This window comes from Ptychodera flava, chromosome 3 (assembly GCF_041260155.1).
Source record: "Ptychodera flava strain L36383 chromosome 3, AS_Pfla_20210202, whole genome shotgun sequence".
NCBI classification, from domain to species: domain Eukaryota; kingdom Metazoa; phylum Hemichordata; class Enteropneusta; family Ptychoderidae; genus Ptychodera; species Ptychodera flava.
This window is the reverse complement of record NC_091930.1, coordinates 11,677,139-11,686,146: the sequence shown is the minus strand read 5'-3', so window position 1 is coordinate 11,686,146 and position 9,008 is coordinate 11,677,139.

The window sequence follows — 9,008 nt, the reverse complement described above, 5'->3', positions numbered from 1 at the left end:
TTTACTTCTAAGTTAACACAATTTGAACTATTTTGCGATTATAAGATCTTGAGTATTTTGTTATAATCTATTTAATAATCATCAATCTAACAGTGTTTTTTAGCGGGAAGGCGGGGCAAATTTCATAAATTATTGATAATTGTGTACGCATTGGGTTCCACACATGGTTTGAGTAAGGCAAATGCTCAGCAAAATTTATCTACAGAGAACGGGGCCGGTTGGATCAGACTGACATAGTTAATTTTGATAATAGAGGTCACTTGGGTAAGCATAGATGGAAATCACTCACAACACACACTGAGATGTTCTGTTGAATTCTTGTATTAAAATAAAACGACAATCATGAAGTTTGTCTAAGGACAATACAAATGCTCGAACTCGTATGCAAAACAACTTAACCTAGTGAAGCTAACCCGTTACTAGACAGTACTTCGTATGATGATCAGTGCTGATAAAGTTTTACTGTCCGATCAGCAAGTGTAGGCACTTAGTGTTCTGTTCCAGCTGATTAGTGTCCGTTATTCAATCAGCCAGTCAAACGTTACTGATACACGCAGGACAGCCTTGTACGTTCTTCCCTGGAAACTTCTTTGACATAAAGTAGTTATCCATATGCGGCAGCAGAGCATCCGACAGTTCTATCATACTGTGGTTCACAACCTACAACACCTTTTGCTTCATTGTTTTGGAATGCATCGAGTCCATATAACACAAAAAAACTCTGTATGGCCACTTCCACGGCTAGCGACTGCCACTTCCCCGTGAAATGTACTGAGCGTTTTCACTCACAAGTGTCAAATACGCTCAGAGTTACTTGCTAAGAAAAAGGCTGAATTGTGGAGCCTCCGTCCTGACACTCTAGCTTTTAACATGGATCGCCTTACATGAACTGCTTGTCAATGTCTCTGTGCGTGACAACCGCAGACTGTCTCTCAATATGAGTGTTCGTGAATTGCTCAACTGATCACATGGCAAACACAGCGACTATGGGCGCCGAAGACAGTGTACACACTTTTCCACCTCCTTTGATAAAATCGAGCGAAACAGCAATGGTCTGTATTCAGTCGCTCTGTGGTCGATCTTACACAATCTTGGAATGCTACTCTAATATAATTTTCCTATCATACTGTAATCTGGAATGTTTCTTTGCTCGGCGATCCATTTGATTGGCAGCTAAAGCTCAGGACTGCCAAATTTTCTCAAACCTAAATGCTTTCCCCTCTCACTTACTTGCGTATTAATACACTAGTGTAAATGAGCGTGGCAAACATAAAGTTTCACTTTAAATGTAACAGTTATCACTCAAAAAAATACATTTAAATCTAACAAATGGTTCAACTAAGAATAAAAATCAGATTACGTTGCTTGGATGATAAACAAGTCGCGTAAAGATGCACTACTTCAATATGGGCGGATTACCACATATTAAAGGCAATATGTGATACTGGCTCAACCTTGGAGAGTCGTCTTACACGCGAACGTTACTATAAAACACAACACACAGTTAAACGACAGTGTGTCCTATATGAACAGCTTTGAAATCTCTAAACAGGTAATGCAAAATTTCACCTGGTTACACCCTCCCCCGGTTAGGAAAAGGTTGTCCCAACTGAATAAAATAATCATTTACCGAAACTTATGGCAAACACAAAACAAAATGCATCAAACCTGTTGCACTGACTGAACTATATTGCTATGACATGCAGGTAATGGGGGGGGAATACAATTGTCTAAATATAATGAAACAGAATATAGAGGCGGGTGAAGCCACTCCGAAACAAAACATGTTGTCTTACAATACACCCTCGATACAGTGATGGGGGTCATACGGATCAAGTTGACAAATTCCTTTCAAAATCCTTAGATAAACTTCTTTTAAACAGTACCCCCAAGGCCGAAAATTTGTTTAACTTAGTATCACCCCACTGCTTAACAAGCCATCACTGAAGATAATGCTCCTCCCATCCGGCAAGGTTTTGTCCACCACAGCTCGTAGTCTGGCATGAGGTCATCTCCGTGGAAGATAGTTATCATAAGTATCAAACATTAAGACAGACTATTCCCAATGCCACAACAATGTGGAAGATAATCTTGAAAAACAGAAGATAGTAACGTAGCGTGTTCTTCATCTTCCCGATAAAAGATGCTTCCACTACAATACAGAGTGCTTGTCACTTAAGCTCAGTCAAGGTACAACAGCTAAGATGCAACTACTCTATCAACTGTACTTGCTTCTGACATCTGGTGATCAAACCGGCCATATGCCCGACCACTCCTGGAAACACAGCCATTAATCCAGGTTTTCGATACAACAAAGGGCTAGTTTTGGTTGATATGATATGATGCTCTAGCAAAGTTTCTGATGAGTATTCCTCTCGCTCACTGTACTCTACATACACAGTCAAGGAAGTCTCTTCCTTACTTCTTCGATGAGCACTGCTTTGAGCTCATCCCACCTCCTATCAGATACAGACAGTGTATTTGGTATCATCGGTGGCCTGTATTTCCGTCTCTTTGCACGAGTCATCTGGCTCCATCCATACCTCCGAGGGGGCCTTATTATTCTCTTTGAACGCCTAAGAGGTTGGGCACTAGACTCTTTTCCTGACAAAGACGATTCAACTTCTTCATTGTCCATGGAAATACCAGTATGCTCTGAATTGTCCTCTCCAGACGCATCTTCTTGAGGTAAGGACTCATCATTGACTTCTGTAGTATTTATATCCATAGCTTGTGCACTGGAAGTATCGAGCACTTCTGAGGATATTTCTATATTACCCCTCTCCCGCACAGAAATGCAAGTTTCACCGGCGATACTTTCAACAGTTTCAACACTACGATCAGGGTGTGATCCCGTTGGATTCTCACATGATTCATATCTCTTCGGTCTGAAGGGTAATCTATGTGGGTTCAGACCAATTTCATACTCTTCTTCCGTATCTGACTCACTCTCCTTTTGAAAAGTTGCTCTATCTTGTGGCGGCTCTTCCTCACATTTAGCAAGTTTTGGTCTTGCATGAGGTTCTTCTGCTTGAAGGCTGTGCTCGCGCGTAGTAAATTGCTATGCAGCATTCTCTTCTTTTTGCCTGACTCACCCTCAACGACATATACGGGCAAGCTGTAATCAAGTTTCTTAACTACTCTGTATGGCTCTGACTCCCAATGATCACAATTTTGATCTTGCCTCGTAGATTAACGTTCTTCACTAGCACTCTGTCTCCTTTGTGTAGTACTGTATCATGTACACGCTGGTCGTATCTCTCTTTGTTTTCTTCTGCATGTTTACTGGTGGCTTTTGTGGCTTGATCATAAGCAAACTCAAGACGATTTCTTAAGTCATTTACATATGACCCTGGAGATTCTAGTGCAGAGTCTTCTGGTTGCACACCAAGGTAAACATCCATAGGTAGACGCGGATGTCTGCCGAACATTAAATAGTATGGTGAAAATCCTGTACTGTCATGTCTTGTGCAATTGTAGGCGTGCACCAGGGGAGCAACGTAGTCTTTCCAATTACTTTTCTTCTCGTTGTCAAATGTTCCTAACATCTCAAGGAACGTACGGTTAATCGTTCACAAAGCCCATTGCTTTGAAGATAGTAAGGCGATGTTCTAGATTTCTCCACATCTGTTACCTTACATAATTCCCTGATAATGCCTCCTTCAAAATTACGACCTTGGTCTGAGTGTAGTCTGCACGGAATCCATAGTGTACCATAAACTGCTCAAACATATGTTTCGCAGTGGTCTTTGCAGTTTGGTTACATGTGGGTATTGCAACAGCATACTTGCTAACGTGATCTGTTATGACAAGAATGTATTTGATACCTCTTTTGGATTCCTCTAAAGACAAGAAGTCCTTACAGACCAATTCCAGAGGCTGACTTGATTGTATATTCACTATTGAGGCACTCGTCTTGGCTCCAGCTGGATTTTTCCTTCTAGTACACCTTTCACACGTCAGAACTTTGTTCTTCACATCTTTGGACATCTGGGGCCAGTAAAATCTCTGATGCAACAGATCCAGTGTACGTTCCTGTCCGAGGTGTCCAGTATCATCATGAGCTCCTGCCAATGCAATCTTGTGGTAGGCTGAGGGCAAAACAAGTTGATAGTGCCTTTTACCGTCTACTGCATTTCTGGTTCTGTACAACACACCTTTCCTGAAGGAAAGTCGATCCCACTCCTTCAATGCAAGTCGTAATTCAACATCTTCCATTTACTTTCTCTGTTTAGATGGAATTTGTCCTCTGTTCTTGAAGTATATCAATCGACTTACTACATGATCCTCTCTTTGTAATTGAATCCAATCATCCATTGTTAAGGTAGGGAAGTGAGAATGACCTGGCTTCTCTGGTGCGTCATCTAATGTCATGGGCACAGCTGTAGTTGAGGCAGCAATAGCTTATACCCATTGAGTATACTGATCTAGATAGTTCTAACCCACGGCTTTGACTTCTTCAGCACTCATCCTGATCACAGTATCCACCTCTGTGTCCCCTTCTCTGTCTGAGCCAATACACCGGGGTCTTCTAGACAGTCCGTCGGCATCTTTATTATTATTTTATTTATTTATTAGCCGTGTTCACAATAATGACATTGGCTCAGAAAGAAAGAGAAGGGAAGAAAATGTATAACACTGAAGAGTTTTCAGATTCACTTCATTCACATTAGCTCAAAAGTAATTAAACTTTTGACTGAAAATCTGTAACAATTCATTCATGTATTTTGCAACAACGTGAACAATGCAACTGTCAGTACATGACAAAAAGTACTTAAAAAGAGAATCATTGTCAAAGCATTTTAGCTGGTTCTGAATGTTAAAAATCATTTCTAAGTAAATTGTTCGTACAGTGTGTGCTGGTTTACTTGGACATAATAAAATACAATGGATTTCATCACCAACACCAGAATGACAAAGGGTACAAAGTCTAAGATGTCTTGGAATGTTTTTAAAACGACCAATTTCTATTGCAAAAGTATGATCAGAAATTCTTGCCTTTGTCAAAGCAATTCTGTGAAATGGAGACTTAACAAGTGATAGATAATTTTCACATTTAAACATGTTTTTAATACTACAGTATACATTTAATTTGTTATTTTTTGACAAGGCATTTTTCCAGGCTTCCTTAAATTTAGACTTTAAAGACTTTTTCACAAGTTCGATAACTGTTGAAGGTTTACATTTCTCACAATTCAAAATGCTAGAATTGCACAGTAGAAGAACAGACTCAACAAAATGTAAGAAACACGAGAAACCTTTCTTGTGTAAGCTTTTTTCGAGTTCAAATGCAGTATACAGCAAACTGCCCTTGGACAAATTCTTAAGGCGAACCCAAAATTTAATAACATTCAAAATAACTGATATCAGTAACGGGTATCGCCCAAGTTCACCAAGACAAGCATGGATGCTGGCAGTTTTACTAACGCCAAGAATGTGTTTACATGCTTTCATATGAATTGACTCAAATTCACTGACAGGTTTTGCAAAACAATCTGTAAATCTTTCCACACTGACTTTTCTGAATAAGTAAGCACCCCACACCTCAGATCCATAAAGCAACACAGGTTTTACTAATGAATCAAATAAATGTAATTGAACCCCAACTGGTGTTCCATTGAGAGAGTTGAAAGCTTTCATGTAAGCGAACAACGCCCTCGATGCTTTGTTTTTCAAAACTGACCTGGCTTTTTTAAAGTTCGCAGATGAAGTAAAGTAATACCCAAGTAGGTATAGGAGGGAACAATCTCCAATTTTTTCTTTTGGATAAAGATACTAAATTTGTGGGGATTATAATTTGTGGGGATTAAAATTAGCATTGAAACCATAACTTTTGTTTTCTTGAGGCTTATTGAAAGTTGCCATTTACTACAATAAGATTCAAGCAGTTGAAGTGAATGCTGTAAACCATGCACTGTGGTTGATAAAAGTACAATATCATCAGCAAACATAAGTATTGGTAGTTTCTATTGACTAGTAATGGAGCATCAATACATTCTCTGTTAAGTATAGATGGCAAATCATTCAAAAAGAGATTAAACAATGTAGGACTGAGATTGCAGCCTTGTCTGGTACCAATTGCGAATGAAAATAATTAGTAAAACCAGATGGTAACTTGATACAAGATGTAATGTTGTCATACAGAGACTTGATAATATTTAAAAACTTACTGCTAAAACCTTGTTTAGATAACTTATAAAACAATCCCATATGCCAGACACTGTCAAAAGCTTTCTGGAGGTCAACAAAGCATGTAAATAAATGTCTAGATCTACTCTTGTGCTTGTAGTAATTGATAAGAGATTTCAATACAAAAATGTGATCTGAAGTGCGATGACCTTTTTGAAAACCTATTTGTTCACAATTAAGTAAATTATTCCCGTTAATAAACTTGTTTGCTCTGTTATTGAGAATCACAGTAAAAAGTTTACCAATACAACTACTAACAGTAATACCTCTGTAATTTGTAGGGTCATATTCTGACCCAGACTTGTGGATAGGCACTATATGTCCTTTGGCCCAAATAGTAGGAAAAAGTTCAGAACTCAACACAGTATTGAAAATCTTAAGTAAAGCTGGCATCAAAATGGCAGAACCACTTTTAATCATTTCATTTAAAATTGCATCATCACCACAGGCTTTCCCTGATTTTAGAGATCTGATTGCAGCTGACACTTCACTGGCAGCAACATCAGAGTCAAGAATTGCATTATAAGAAAACTTAAAACCATTAGCAAGCTGTTTCTTTACCTTTGCCTGAAAATTTGTATCAAAATGTTGAGAATGTAAACCTTTCTGTGCAAGTGATTTAAAGTGGTTGTACTAAGCATCAGGAGAAATTCTGTCACTAGCAGATTTATTTTGTTTTCAGGGTATTAACTAACTTCCAAAATTTTTTTGGATTTTTCTTTTCAGCATCTGCAATAATTGTTAACATATTTTCTCTAAATGAACGCTTACGGTGTCTTACAGTCTTAGTGTACATTTTTTTATAACGGAAAAATATGCCTCTAATGACTGGGTCATAGGGGTTTTTGTGTAAAAGTTTACCCATCTTACAAGTCTCCCTTTTCAATTCATAACACGAGTAATCATACCATGGTTTGTTGATTTTTCTCTTCTTTTGTTTTGCTCTCATTTTAAGATTTTTACATGCCATGTGGATGATCTTAACAAAATCACCAACTAACAAATTAATGCCACACATGTCAACATCATATTTCTTACTTAATAACAAATTAATGTGGTTTTTAACCATTGGATTATTTAATCCCTTAATAAATGGTTCGAATTTGACCAAATATAAGAGTTGGGTAAAGCACTGAGAAGGTTGTCATACTGTGTATTGGATTGAACATGTGGTAACTTAAAACCAAGTGATATCATACAGTGATCAGATAAATGACTTGGATAATCTACGTGAAAATATTCACACAGCTGTAAAACATCATGACTAACAATACCATAATCTACTGTGCTACAACCATTATTATGATAGCAAGTTGTCATGCCCAACAGATCACCACTGACACGGCCATTTAAAACTAATAATCTACTTGTTGTACAGAGAGATATTAACTTCCTGTCATAAGGATTAACAAAATTATCTCTGTTCTTTCTAGCAAAGACAGATTCATCACAATCATTTTCCAGATTTTGGGGTAGCTGATCAGAAATAAAATCCTCTAACGTACCTGTGCGTGCATTGAAGTCACCCAACATGATGACTTTACCAGAAGAAAGATAGGTTTGCAACTCCTTTTCAATCATTTCATAAGGATCAAAATCAGTAACAATTTTTGTCATTCGTAACATGTAACTTGAATTTTCGGGAGGAAAGTAGACAAAGCAAATGAAAACGTCATGACTGATATTAAAAAATGACTTATCTAATCTTAGCCAAACAGCAAAATCATGTTTTTTGTAAAATTTTAACACCAGCTCGTAAGGAGTTTTTAATAAATACACAAATGCCTCCACTAGTTTTTCGACCAATAACACCCATAGATCTATAAGAATTATAACAATAGTAATCATCAATAGAAATACACTGGTCAGAAGATGACCATGATTCAACAATTCCAAAAATGTCAAATTTCATAACCCTACCAAGGAAATGGGTCAGACATCTTACTATCAGAAAGACCTTGAATATTCCAACATGCTAAGTTAATAATAGGTTTTGATACAACCATACTTGAATTACATACCATAAAGCACAAAGGAGTAACCTTTGGCTGGGAGAAATCAGCAATATGATACAAATATTATACTAATACTGGAACTTATCACGGAAAGGAAAGAGGGAAAAAACAATATAGACAAGGATGAAAAGATGGGAAGGAAGGAAGGGAAAAAAAAATACGTACCACCCTCATCCCTTTTTCACTCATGGATTTGAAGTGAATTAAACACAGAGAAAGGTTCTTATTCAATTAGTTACCCACTATAACCAACACACTGTTGTGGGTTTGAAAACATGACATTAGCACCTGGAGCAACTGTTCCAGATGTTACATTGGAATTTAAGTAAACATTTCTAAAATTGCCTCTTGGCACAGAAACACTTGTGGAACCATGAAAAGTGTTTGGAGTGCCTACTGGGTTAGTATAGCCTCCACTTTGAGATTGTTGTAGATAATTTTGATTGGGAAGTACAGTCCCTTTACTATTTTGATCAACACTAGACTGGCAGATGAAAGGCATGCTAGAATTTCCATCTGCACATATACCAGAGTATATTTGACCAGTATTTACTGGGTAAACAGATCCATTTATTGGATAGCCATGACGTGGCCATGCATAGCCAGTAGAATGTGTAGCGGCATTGCTTTGTAAGGAATTCCATGAGTTTAAACCACTGGAGCAGGAATTTGAGACATTAGACCCTTCAATATTAGGATCGTTAAATCTGTTATTATTCAAGCTAGGCAGCTGATGTTGTGTTATATTTCTTGCATTTGATTGCTTCTCACTGTGATAAACAAAATCACTCCCATTTTTCACAC